We start from the raw sequence: 13,589 nt of genomic DNA, 5'->3' as shown, positions 1-13,589 counted from the left end.
ATGTGACTTTGGCCAGGTGTCAACTTGAAATCAGGCATAGGAGTGTTTGGGTCCTTGTGCCAGAGATCAATATAGTCGAGGATCAGCTTTGGATCCAAAAGCAGTGGCACTTCTGTGCCCTTGGCTCTAGCAGCCCTGACTTGCCTGTCTCTGATGATATTAGCAAGTTCTTCATCATCTTCAGACAATACTTGGAAGGCGACCCGCTTCTTCTGAGGACTTGGGCGAGAGCCTCGTCCTGTAGTGGTCTTAGTCTTCAGCAGAGAGGGTCCTGTTGAAGAATATGGTGCAACTGAGGAACTAGCTGAAGCTCCTGAGGCAATGGAGATGCCTGTAGTCCTTTGGCACGTGGCAAGATGCACAGGTGCTGAGGATTTTGTCGAAGCAGCTGAGGACTTCGGAGGAGCAGGAGCGGCTTGAGGAATTGGCCGCGAGGGCTTAGCTGAGGAAATTGGCCATGAGGGCATTGAAGAAGAGGCACTTGGCTTGTGCGCAGGCTTCTTTGCCATGGATTTCTTCGGCCTTACAGAGGCCTCAGCAGCAGCAGCAGTGGAATCTTCGTTGAATTTCCTCACTGCATCTTTTGCCTGTTTGGCCAACTTGGCCTGGCGCTTGGCCCATTCTTCAGGAAAATCCTCACCGCGCTTGATGCTAGTGGGATCTACCTCTTGGCTAGATGCCAATGGAGGTCTTGAGCATGGAGGAGTAACAGCGAATTTCTTCATGTATTTTGGAGTCACATACCTGTACTCCCTCCACTCTTTTGCCCATCTCCTTTCTATCCTCTGAATGCGCACCTTGCGCTGATTTTTATCTTCCTCAGGGGGTGTGTAGTACCCAGCATAAATGTCCTCAGGGATTTCAAAGGCAGTATTGACCTCAGGCTTCTTTCCTCCTTTCTGTGGCCTCTTTTCATTAGCCATTTTCTTTAGTTGAGGAATTTGAACAATTGAACTCTCTGAAGAAGTATGCAACTTTTCTTCAAGGAACGCTGCAAATGAGTTAAGTTGATGAGAACCTAGTGATTCAGCAGCGGACATGAGTACCTGTGAACAGAGTATAGTTGCGAGGAATTTGGAGAGGTCATATGCATTCTCAGAAGGTTTTTCAATAAGAACAAGTTTGAGGAATTTTGACCAGATGAGTCTTGAAGAATTTCACTAAGCGTTCTTTGTCTTAGGTTCCAGAGTTGTATAGATCGAAGATCCACACAATTGAGGAATCTTGAAGAAAAGTGATGCTTAGAGAAACGAGTCAAGAGCAGATGACATGTGAGCTGTTTAGTGTGTGACGATTTGAAGAAAAAAACAGCTTTGAAGATTTTGTAGTAAACATTTGAATCAAAGTGGGCAGGAAAAGTAACTTTTAATTACCCTGAACGAAGAACACGACGAACTCGAATGTGGAGAAGTGAAGCTCGTCTGTGCAGATCTTCCACGCCCTAACTTAGCGGAGGAAGACGGCTACGGCGGCGGCAGAGTGAAGATTTCCGCGGCCGGCATGAGTACAGCGGCGACGAGGTCGAGGCAATGAAGCTCTTCCTCACCGGCGATGATGATGTAGCGGCGGCGCTAGGGTTTGAGAAGCTCGAGCTTGGAGAGAGGTCGAGCGGAGTAAAAGAAGTGAGACAGGGGAGAGGGGGTATTTATAGCCACGGTGAAAAACGGTTCGCCCGAAGAAATTGGACGAACGTGCCCCTGACCCTTCTCATTCACATGACATGTGTCACCCACGTACTAAGAAGTGGAGATCATGTTAGATCGTGGGTGAATAGATAAGTATATCGTGGGAAGCGAAACGGTTTGAGCGGCAAAGCCAAAAATTTGGATAAGATAAGTTAAAAGTTCTGTTCGCAAATTCTTCAGCTGACAAGGACACAGTCAAGATTTTGAACGAGTTTCAAATAGAACGCACATGAAGAATTTGTGAATAGATTGGGTTGAGTATAGCATAGAGGGGGAAGGGTCCGATCACATTCACTTAGTAGAAAAATCAACTTGAAGAATTAGCCATAAGTGAATGCTGTAGAGGACATAAACTCATATATATATATAGCCAATGAAGAGAAACGATGGAAACAGTGAAGATTTTGCAAAGTTGAAGAATATGAACAACTGAGGAATTTCAAAAATAGAGGAAAAACTCAAATTGAAGATTTTCAACTTTTGTGGTGGCCTGACCCACCGTATAAGAATGATGATTTCAGACACCGCGTACAATTGTCGTAGGGCTCTGAGAATCAAATTCTTCATTAATTTCTTCACACTTAGAGTGTTATTCTTCATTGATTGAAGAAAAACGTTTCTTCATGTGTTGCACATCTAAGTCATCAATTTTGCATAAGTGTTAGGATGAGTGTCCTTTTCAAAGAACATTCGAAGATTCTAAGATATTTAGCTCACACCGCAACTTGCTAAATCTCTTCTCATCCAAGGGCTTTGTGAAGATATCGGCTAGCTGTTCTTCAGCCTTCACATGCTCAATGGAAATGTCGCCCTTCAACACATGATCGCGAAGAAAATGATGACGAATCTGAATGTGCTTTGTCTTTGAGTGCTGAACTGGGTTGTGAGCAATCTTGATGGCACTCTCATTGTCACAGAAGAGAGGCACATTCTTCATGTTGACGCCGTAGTCCTTGAGAGTTTGCTTCATCCACAGCAATTGAGCACAGCAAGAACCAGAAGCAATGTACTCAGCTTCAGCAGTAGACAATGATACGCGGTTCTGTTTCTTTGAGGACCAACAGACCAAAGATCGTCCGAGGAAATGACATGTACCAGATGTTGACTTGCGATCCACACGATCACCAGCATAGTCAGAGTCAGAATATCCAACGAGATCAAAAGCCAAGCCCTTGGGGTACCATAATCCTAGTGTTGGTGTGTGAGCTAGATATCGAAGAATATGCTTCACAGCCTTATGGTGTGATTCCTTCGGTGTAGCTTGAAATCAGGCACACATGCAAACACTATGCATAATATCTGGCCTAGATGCACATAAGTACAATAAAGAACCAATCATGGAGCGGTATACCTTTTGATCGAAGTCAATACCATTTTCATCAGTGCACAGATGGCCATTTGTGGGCATAGGAATTTTGACGCCTTTGCAATCTTGCATGCCGAATTTCCTCAGTACATCCTTGAGGTGTTTCTCCTGAGATATGAATATGCCATTGCACTGTTGACGAATTTGAAGACCTAAGAAGAATTTCAACTCTCCCATCATAGACATTTGATATTCTTCACTCATCATATAGGCAAATTCATCACTATAACGTTGGTCAGTACAGCCAAAGATGATGTCATCAACATATATTTGGCATACAAGCAATTCATCATCATATGATTTAGTGAAAAGAGTAGGGTCGAGTGAACTGGGTTTGAAGCCTTTCTTCATAAGGAATTCCTTCAAAGTATCATACCACGCCCGAGGGGCCTGCTTGAGGCCATATAGGGCCTTATTTAGTCTGAAGACTTTGTCAGGATGCTTAGGATCTTCAAAACCTGGGGGTTGAGCAACATATACTTCTTCCTCAAGCTTACCATTGAGGAATGCACTTTTCACATCCATTTGATATAAAGTGATATCATGATGGTTAGCATAAGCAAGTAATATGTGAATAGCTTCAAGTCTAGCAACAGGTGCAAAAGTTTCATCGAAATCAATTCCTTCAACCTGTGTGTAGCCTTGAGCTACTAGCTGTGCCTTATTCCTCACCACAAGGCCATTTTCATCTTGCTTGTTGCGGTAGATCCACTTTGTGCCAATGATATTGTGTTTGCGAGGATCTGGACGATTGACCAGTTCCCAAACGTTGTTGAGCTTGAACTGATGTAATTCTTCTTGCATGGCCTGAATCCATTCATCTACCTTAGTGGGCTCTGAGATAGAGACAAAAGCATAGTGCCCACAAAATTTAGATAAATGTGAAGCTTTTGAGCGTGTGAGTGGACCTGATGCTTCAATGTCATCGATGATCTTCTCAACTTGCACTTCTTTTGCAACGCGAGGATGAGTAGGTTGTCGTCGAGGAATTTGATCAGCATTTTCTTCAACACCATTTTCTTCAGCAATTTCTTCGGGTGCATTAGCTCGACATTCTTCACGTTCTGGAATGAATTCTTCAGCAGATTCTTCAGTAGGAATGACATCCTCAGTAGCCTTGAACTTGATAGTTTCCTCGGGTGCTGGTTCATCTATCACAGAGGGTAGGTGCTCTCTTTGCGAGCCATTTGTTTCATCAAACCGCACATCTACAGTTTCAACAACCTTGTGAAGAACGGTGTTGAAGACTCTGTAGGTGTGCGAGTCCTTTCCGTAACCAAGCATAAAACCTTCATGTGCTTTCAGTGCAAATTTAGCATTGTGATGAGGATCTCTGATCCAACATTTAGCACTGAAGACTTTAAAATGACTCACATTGGGTTTCTTGTCAGTGAGGAGTTCATAGGCAGTCTTCTTGAAGAATTTGTGAAGATATACCCTGTTGATGATGTGGCACGCAGTATAAATTGCCTCAATCCAGAAGTGACGAGGCGTCTTGTACTCATCAAGCATAGTGCGAGCCATCTCAACAAGAGTTCTGTTCTTGTGCTCCACGACGCCATTTTGCTGAGGGATGTAAGGAGCAGATAACTCATGAGTAATACCAAGTTCATCAAGATAGTCATCAAGACCAGAATTCTTGAACTCAGTTCCATTGTCACTTCTGATGTGCTTGATCTTCACACCAAAGTTGGTTGAAGCCCTCGAGGAAAATCGTTTGAAGACTTCCCGCACTTCATGTTTGTAAGTAACAATGTGTACCCATGTGTAACGAGAGTAATCATCAACAATAACAAGCCCATAGAGAGATGCGTCATTTGTGACAGCTGAGTAACGGTTAGGACCAAAGAGGTCCATGTGAAGCAATTCGAATGGTTGAGTAGTGGTCATGATAGTCTTCGCTGGATGCTTAGCCTTGGTCATCTTTCCAGCTTCACAAGCCCCACATAGGTGATCCTTGAGGAATTTGACATTCTCAATGCCAATGACATGCTTCTTCTTCGCAAGCGTGTCCAAATTCCTCATGCCTGCATGACCAAGTCGTCGATGCCATAGCCATCCTTCTGAAGCTTTTGCAAGTAGGCACACGGCTGGTTGCGGTCCTGTAGAGAAATCAACAATATACAAGTCTCCTCTCCTAAAGCCATCGAAGACTTTGGAATTGTCAGCTTCCATAACCACAACAGAACGATACTTGCCAAAGACAACTACCATATCAAGATCACAAAGCATTGAGACAGACATGAGGTTGTGTCCTAAGGACTCGACAAGCATGACTTTGTCCATGTGTCGATCCTTTGTGATCGCAACCTTACCTAGACCCAATACCTGACTTTTGCCTTTGTCAGCGAAGATGATATGCTTCAGATGCGATGGTGATAAGGGAGCATCAATCAACAGATTCTTGTCACCAGTCATGTGATTTGTACATCCACTATCGAGGACCCACTCAGTGGCTTTGGGTTGATCATCCTGCAGATGAATTAGTGCATCTTACGAACTTCATATATTTCATTAGTGAAGAATATGACATCAATTTCATCAAGCAATAGAACAGATAAAGCAGTATAAGGATGTGAGAAATGAAAGTTCATTTCTTCATGATTAGCCTGCGTTCTTTCAGGCAAACTTCAGGTCTCCAGCAAATTCTTCAGACGTTCAAGTACGTCTGGAGACCTGACCCTCCAGAAGATATTAGTTCTTTTTCTTCACCATCCACATCTGAAGGGGTGGCAAAGAGTTCATCACTTTGCGAGCTCCATGTGAGAAAGGTGGCATAGAAGCCAATCCATTTCGTTTCACATAAGAGGAGTTAGGGTAAACATATGAATAAGCAGAGAAATTCTTCGAGGACTTATGAACATAATGATTAGAAGAATAATGCTCACATTCATAGCCCTTGGCTCTTCCCTGCGAAACAGAGTTGTTAGCACAATGATGTTCATATGAGGACTTTGATCTTTTTGAGGAATTTGATCCACGTGAGGAATTTGGTCCGTATGAGGACTTGGATCCATATGAAGAATTTTGTCCATATGAAGAATTTGATCTGGGTTTCCTATTCTTCACAGGTGGTGTCATGAGGACATTCACCTGAAGACTTTCAAGGCACCTTTTGGGAACCTAGATTTTCTTCATAGGGGAACCGTTCCTGCAGTTAGTGCCAACATATCTAGCAAATACTTCACCATTCTGATTTTTGAACAGTTTATAGTTGGAGTCAAATAACTCATCAGAAGAATGAGAAGATTCACATGTAAAGCCAGATAAATTAGATGGATCAACTGGAGGTCCCTTTGCAGCAACCCATGAGGTTTTGGGGTACTGCTCAGGCTTCCAATATGTACCATCAGCATTGAGTTTCCTCTCAAAGGCAATACCCTCTTTCCTAGGGTTTCTGTTGAGGATCTGCTTTTTAAGCACACCACAAAGAGTCTGATGCCCTTTGAGACTTTTGTACATGCCTGTCATGTACAATTCCTTCAGCCCTGCATCGTTAGTGATACTAGCAATGTCCTCAGATGAGGAATTAATGATTGCAGAGACAGTTGAGGTATTTGTAGCATTAGGAGCATTTGAACATTCAGGTGAAGAATTAGCAGATTCACGTTCAATGCATTTCAAACATGGAGGAACAAATTCTTCCTGAGCAGCACTGATTTGTTGAGCAAGTAATGAATCGCGCTCCTTCTGAAGATCTTCATAACTCACTCTTAGCTTCTCAAGATCTTGCTTTCTTTGAAGAAATTCATAAGAAAGCTTCTCATGATCAGATAAGAGAGTGTTATGATGACCTTGAAGGTTGTCATACCTAGGCTGAAGTCTCTGAAGATTTTCAGTCAAGGTTTTAGTGCGATCCATTTCTTCACCCAACATATCATCACTCTTGTCTAGCATGTTTTGAACCTTTTCAAGGGCCCTTTGTTGTTTCACAGCAATCATAGCAAGTTTAGAATAGCTAGGCTTAAGGTTTTCAGATTCATTTTCACTTGATTCAGATGAGGCATATTTGAGTACCTTGGCACCCTTTGCCATGAAGCAATAGGTGGGAGCGTAGTCATCATTGCCTTCATCAGCCTTGTTGGCGAGGTCATTTTCTTCAGAGTTGAAGATAGACTTATTGGAGCGAGGGCTAGGCTCGCCACACCGGATTCGGAATCCTCAGATGCCTCCTCTTCCTCATTTTCTTCAGATTCAGCCTCAGAGTCCATTTCCTTGCCAATGAATGCCCGAGCCTTCTTGGAGCTACTCTTCTTGTGAGATGAAGACTTTGAGGATTTTGATGATGAAGATTTTGAGGATTTCTTCTTTTTCTTCGTATCATCAGAACTGTAATCCTTATATTTCTTCTTCTTTGATTCCTTTTCCCATTGAGGACAATCTTGAATGTAGTGTCCTGGTTTCTTGCATTTGTGACAAAGCCTCTTCTCGTAGTCACTGGGTGAGGAATCATTGCTCCTTGAGGGTCTTCCAAAGCGACCACGTCTTGAGAGCTTCTGGAATTTCTTCACAAGCAGTGCTAGATCATGGCTCAGTTCTTCAGGATCACCAAGACTGCTTTCAGAGTCTTCATCTTCAGACTCATAAACTGCCTTGGCCTTCAGTGCACGTGATCTGCCATAGCTCAAACCATAGAGATCTCTCTTTTCAGCAAGCTGGAACTCATGAGTGTTTAGCCTTTCGAGGATATCAGCGGGATCAAGTGACTTGTAATCAGCACACTCTTGTATCATCAAGGCCAGAGTATCAAATGAGGAATCAAGCGATCTCAGCAGTTTCTTCACCACCTCGTGGTCGATGATGTCAGTGGCACCAAGTGCTTGAAGCTCATTTGAGATGTCAGTGAGGCGATCTAAGGTTTGTTGAACATTCTCATTGTCGAGTCTTTTGAAGCGGTTGAAGAGATTGCGAAGAACATCAACTCGAGAGTCACGCTGTGTTGAGACTCCTTCATTTACTTTGGACAGCCTATCCCAGATAAGCTTAGCAGTTTCCAAAGCACTCACTCTTCCATACTGTCCTTTGCTCAGATGGCCACATATGATATTCTTCGCTTGAGCATCGAGTTGCTTGAATCTCTTCACATCGGCAGCGTTCAGTGAGGGTGAGACAGAGGGAACACCTTTTTCCACAACATACCAGAGATCGTTATCAATTGCCTCAAGATGCATCCGCATCTTATTCTTCCAGTAGGGGTAGTCCGTCCCATCGAAGGTAGGACACCCAGCAGAGACCTTGATCATACCTGCGGTCGATAACTAAAACTCCAGGTGGTTAAACCAAAATCACACAAAACAAGGGAGTACCTTGCTCTGATACCAATTGAAAGTGCATTATATCGACTAGAGGGGGGGTGAATAGGCGATTTTTATAAATTATTCACTGAGGAATTTGTAGGTGAGGAAATTCCTTAGCGAAGAACTACTTGCAGCGGAATAAGTACTCAAAAGTATGCATAGCAGAACACAAGCATAGTCATCATGATGAAATGAAAACAAGCAGAGAGTACAGAAAGCGTAAACACAGGATAACACAGGATGAAGACAAACAGACTGAGGAAATTGAACTAAGGAAACTGAGAAAGTCTTCAGTTAAAGTCTTCAAACACAGATATGAACAATTGCACAACACAGGAATGAGGAAATGAAAGAGTTGAGGAAATAGAACCAGTTGGCTTGGTGAAGACAATGATTGGTAGACCAGTTCCAACTGCTGTCTCAGTTGTACATCTGGTTGGAGCGGCTAGGTATTTAAACCTGAGGACACCCAGTCCCGGACACACAGTCCTCACCGTATTCTCCTTGAACTAAGGTCACACAGACCTCATCCAATCACTCGTGGTATGTCTTCAGGTGACTTCCGAACCTTCACAAACTCGGTCACTCGGTGATCCACAATTTCCTCTTGGATGCTCTAGACCCTGACGCCTAACCGTCTGGAAGAAGCACAATCTTCAAAGGTAACAAGCGTCGGATCCACGCAGGATCAATCTCTTCAGTGATGCTCAATCACTTTGGGTTTGTAGGTGTTTGGGTTTGGGGTTTTTCCTCACTTGATGATTTTCGCTCAAAGTCCTCGGAGGATGGGATACTCTCAAATGACAAGTGTCAGTTTCTCTCGGAGCAGCCAACCAGCTAGTGGTTGTAGGGGGCGGCTATTTATAGCCTAGGGAGCAGCCCGCATGATAAGACATAAATGCCCTTCAATGATATGACCGTTAGGTGGGTAGATATTTTGGGACAGCTGGCGCATAGCACAGGAACGGTCGGAAATTTAAGGTTCAAATTCCTCAGGGCTATCATGTTCCTCACTGTGTAGGCAATCCGCACTGGCGAATTCCTAACTCCTCAGTCAGAACAAATTCCTTAGAGAGCAGAAGAACTTCGTCTCTGTCACTGAAGAATATGACTGAACTGTATGAGATTTCCAATGGCTTCACTTGAAGGGATTGGTAGGTGTAGGATTTTGAGTTGAGCATCACATGGAAATTTTTCCTTAGTATTTCCTCGACCCCCTTTAACAGTACGGTGTTTCCTATGACTCAAGAAAGAGACAATGAAACTACGAAAACAAAAGTCTTCACGCTTCATGTTCCTCAAATGAATACCAAGTCTTCAAGGTCACACCAATTTCTTCACCTTCAAAGTCTTCAGTAATCCAAAGTCTTCAGTCGAAGAACTTCATTTTTAGGGGTCGACTTTCTCTGTAATTATCAAACTCCTCATAGACTTATAGATCTGTGTACACTCACAAACGCATTAGTCCCTTAACCTATAAGTCTTCAATACACCAAAATCACTAAGGGGCACTAGATGCACTTACAACACTCTTCCAAAATAGTGGGATTAACATTAACTAAAGTCATGACCTCTCCAAACCCACTTTTATCAAAAACTTCATAAGATTGAACATTCTCCAAATATGTCGGATCTAAAGTTGACAATCTTCCAAACCCACTTTCAATATTATTGCAAACATTAATATCAATCTCATATTCATCATGAGGCTTAAATAAATTTTCAAGATCAGAAGAAGAATCACCCCAATCATGATCATTGCAACAAATAGTAGTCATAGCAAAACTAGCATCCCCAAGCTTGAGGTTTTGCATATCATTAACACAATTGACATTAAGATAATTTATAATAACATCATTGCAATCATGCTTTTCATCAAAGGAACTATTAAGTATGGGTGCAATAGCAACGATCTCATGTTTAACATAAGGAACTATAGCAAATTCATCTTCATAAATATTGGCATCATGGCCACAAGAATAGCAAGCATCACGTTCATCAAGGGATATTTCAATCAAATCATAGGAATCATAATTATCTATAGATTCATGCATATCATTATTTTCTTCAGAAGCAACGGTCATTCTTTCAATAAATTCTTTGATATAGACATTATGAGCATATTTTTCATAGCAATATTTAAGTATGTCAAAATTTTCAGATTCGTAGAGAGTAATATCATACTTTTCCATCAAAGACGCAACTTCATAAGCACCCTTAAAAGCAACAAATTCTTCAATTTGTTCGATATCGTAGTAACTATAAACACCCTTTGCATAAGAAGATAAGATTTCATTATCATTAAACTCATATAGGTAGGGGAGGTGTTTTTTAGGGTTCTTAGTGCAACAAGTAAAATCATAAATTTCACAAAGATTCCAAGCATAACACAACAATCTGTTCATTTGATCCCATAAGAGTCTCCCTTTTTCAGACAAACGGTGACGCACAAAATGAGCATGCTCATCTAAAGATTTCCCATCAACTAGGCTAGTTGGGGTTTCAGCACGAGCGCATAAGGATCGAAGATGATCCAAGTAGAACACTTTAAGTGGATCCATATCAATAGATTTTCGGCAAGCGAAGATGCAAGCATATAGAAGGCACATGGCAACACGAGCAAACAAAAGGACGAACGTAAGAAGGGCAAATAAAACGGCAAAGGTGAAGTGGGGAGAGGAAAACGAGAGGCAAATGGCAAATAATGTAATGCGAGGGATAAGAGTTTGTGATGGGTACTTGGTATGTCTTGACTTGTGCGTAGATCTCCCCGGCAACGGCGCCAGAAATCCTTCTTGCTACCTCTTGAGCATGCGTTTGTTTTCCCTTGAAGAAGAAAGGGTGATGCAGCAAAGTAGCGTAAGTATTTCCCTCAGTTTTTGAGAACCAAGGTATCAATCCAGTAGGAGACTACACGCAAATCCCTCGTACCTGCACAAACAAATAAGAACCTTGTAACCAACGTGATAAAAGGGTTGTCAATCCCTTCACGGCCACTTGCAAAAGTGAGATCTGATAGAGATAATAAGATAAATATTTTTGGTATTTTTGTTGTATAGATTGAAAAGTAAAGATTGCAAAATAAACGGCGCTAGAAATAGCTAGTTGACAGGAGCTTAATATGATGGAAAATAGACCCGGGGGCCATAGGTTTCACTAGTGGCTTCTCTCAAGATAGCATAAGTATTATGGTGGGTGAACAAATTACTGTCGAGCAATTGTTAGAAAAGTGCATAGTTATGAGAATATCAGGCATGATCATGTATATAGGCATCACGTCCGTGACAAGTGGATTGAAACGATTCTGCATCTACTACTATTACTCCACACATCGACCGCTATCCAACATGCATCTAGAGTATTAAGTTCATAAGAACAGAGTAACGCATTAGGCAAGATGACATGATGTAGAGGGATAAATTCAAGCAATATGATATAAATCCCATCTTTTTATCCTCGATGGCAACAATACAATACGTGTCGTTCCCCTTCTGTCACTGGGATCGAGCAATGCAAGATTGAACCCAAAGCTAAGTACGTCTCCCATTGCAAGAAAGATCAATCTAGTAGGCCAAACCAAACTGATAATTCGAAGAGACTTGCAAAGATATTAAATCATACATAAAAGAATTCAGAGGAGATTCAAATATTGTTCATAGATAATATTGATCATAAACCCACAATTCATCGGATCTCGACAAACACACCACAAAAAGAATTACATCGAATAGATCTCCAAGAGAATCAAGGAGAACTTTGTATTGAGATCCAAAGAGAGAGAAGAAGCCATCTAGCTAATAACTATGGACCCGAAGGTCTATGGTAAACTACTCACACATCATCGGAGAGGCCATGGTGTTGATGTAGAAGCCCTCCGTGATCGATTCCCCCTTCGATGGAGCGCCAGAAAAGGCCCCAAGATGGGATCTCACAGGTACAGAAGGTTGTGGTGGTGGAAATAGGGTTTCGTGGTGCTCTTGGATGTTTTCGGGGTATACGTGTATATATATATAGGAGGAAGAAGTAGGTCGGTGGAGCTGCGAGGGCCCCACGAGGGTGGGGGCGCGCCCTGGGGGTAGGCGCGCCTCCGTGCCTCGTGGCCTCCTCTCTTCTTTCTTGACGTCCACTCCAAGTCCTCTGGATCACGTTTGTTCCAAAAATAACTCTCCCGAAGGTTTCATTCCGTTTGGATTCCATTTGATATTCCTTTTCTGCAAAACACCTAAATAGGCAAGAAAAACAGCAATTTGCACTGGGCCTTTGGTTAGTAGGTTAGTCCCAAAAATAATATAAAAGTGCTTAGTAAAGCCCATTAAACATCCAAAACAGATAATATAATAGCATGGAACAATAGAAAATTATAGATACGTTGGAGACGTATCACTGTGGTGCTTCTTTAATGGAGCATTGGAAAATTCAGGAAGGCCTCGTCGGATTGGGTCCGAGAGAACGACGTCTTCAATATAAAACCACTCCGAGGGCCACTCTATGGATGCCTTCTTCAGAGTGCCGGATAGGTATCCTGTCTCGGCTATGCGCCATACTTCGGCACCGCCCACCTCGAATATGGATCCCTTTTGGGAGCGAGGGACGAGGCAAAAAAGCTTCCTCCACAGCTCGAAATGGGCCTCGCAGCCTAGGATAAACTTGCAGAGAGCGATGAAACCCGCGATATGCAGAGTGGAGACGGGCGTGAGATTGTGTAGTTGGAGGCCATTGTACTCCAGGGGACCTCGGAGGAAAGGATGGATTAAAAATCCAACGCCTCTTAAGAGAAAGGAAACGAAGCACACTTGCTCCCCTTCCGAAGGATTCGGGAAATTTTCTGCCAGAGTTTCGCCAGTAAAAGAGGTTAATCCCGCCCGAACGGGGACTAGATCCGCAGGGGGAGATAACCCTGCGCCTGGAGCTTGGTCAGCTGGGCATGGGATACAGAGCAGCTCTCCCAATCACCTTTTTGAGGGTCGTGGGGGCGGGAGGAAGAACTAGGAGCGCTGGCCATGATTGCGTGGTTCCTTGAGGCAAGATCGAAGGATTTCCGTCTAGTATGGAATAGCATCTGAGATCTAATCTCCTTAAATAGATACCTTCCGTACGCTGTTGAGGGGTTATTTGTAAAAGCACTTGGACCCTTCGTATTCGTTTGCCACACGGAAGCTGAGGCGATGGAAGCACAGAAGCCGAAGGGTATAACATTTAATGTAAAGCTGGGCTGTTCAAAGAATTCAGCTTACCAAGACC

This window comes from Aegilops tauschii, chromosome 5, assembly GCF_002575655.3.
Source record: "Aegilops tauschii subsp. strangulata cultivar AL8/78 chromosome 5, Aet v6.0, whole genome shotgun sequence".
Taxonomy (NCBI): domain Eukaryota; kingdom Viridiplantae; phylum Streptophyta; class Magnoliopsida; order Poales; family Poaceae; genus Aegilops; species Aegilops tauschii.
Note: the sequence above shows the minus strand (reverse complement) of the source record.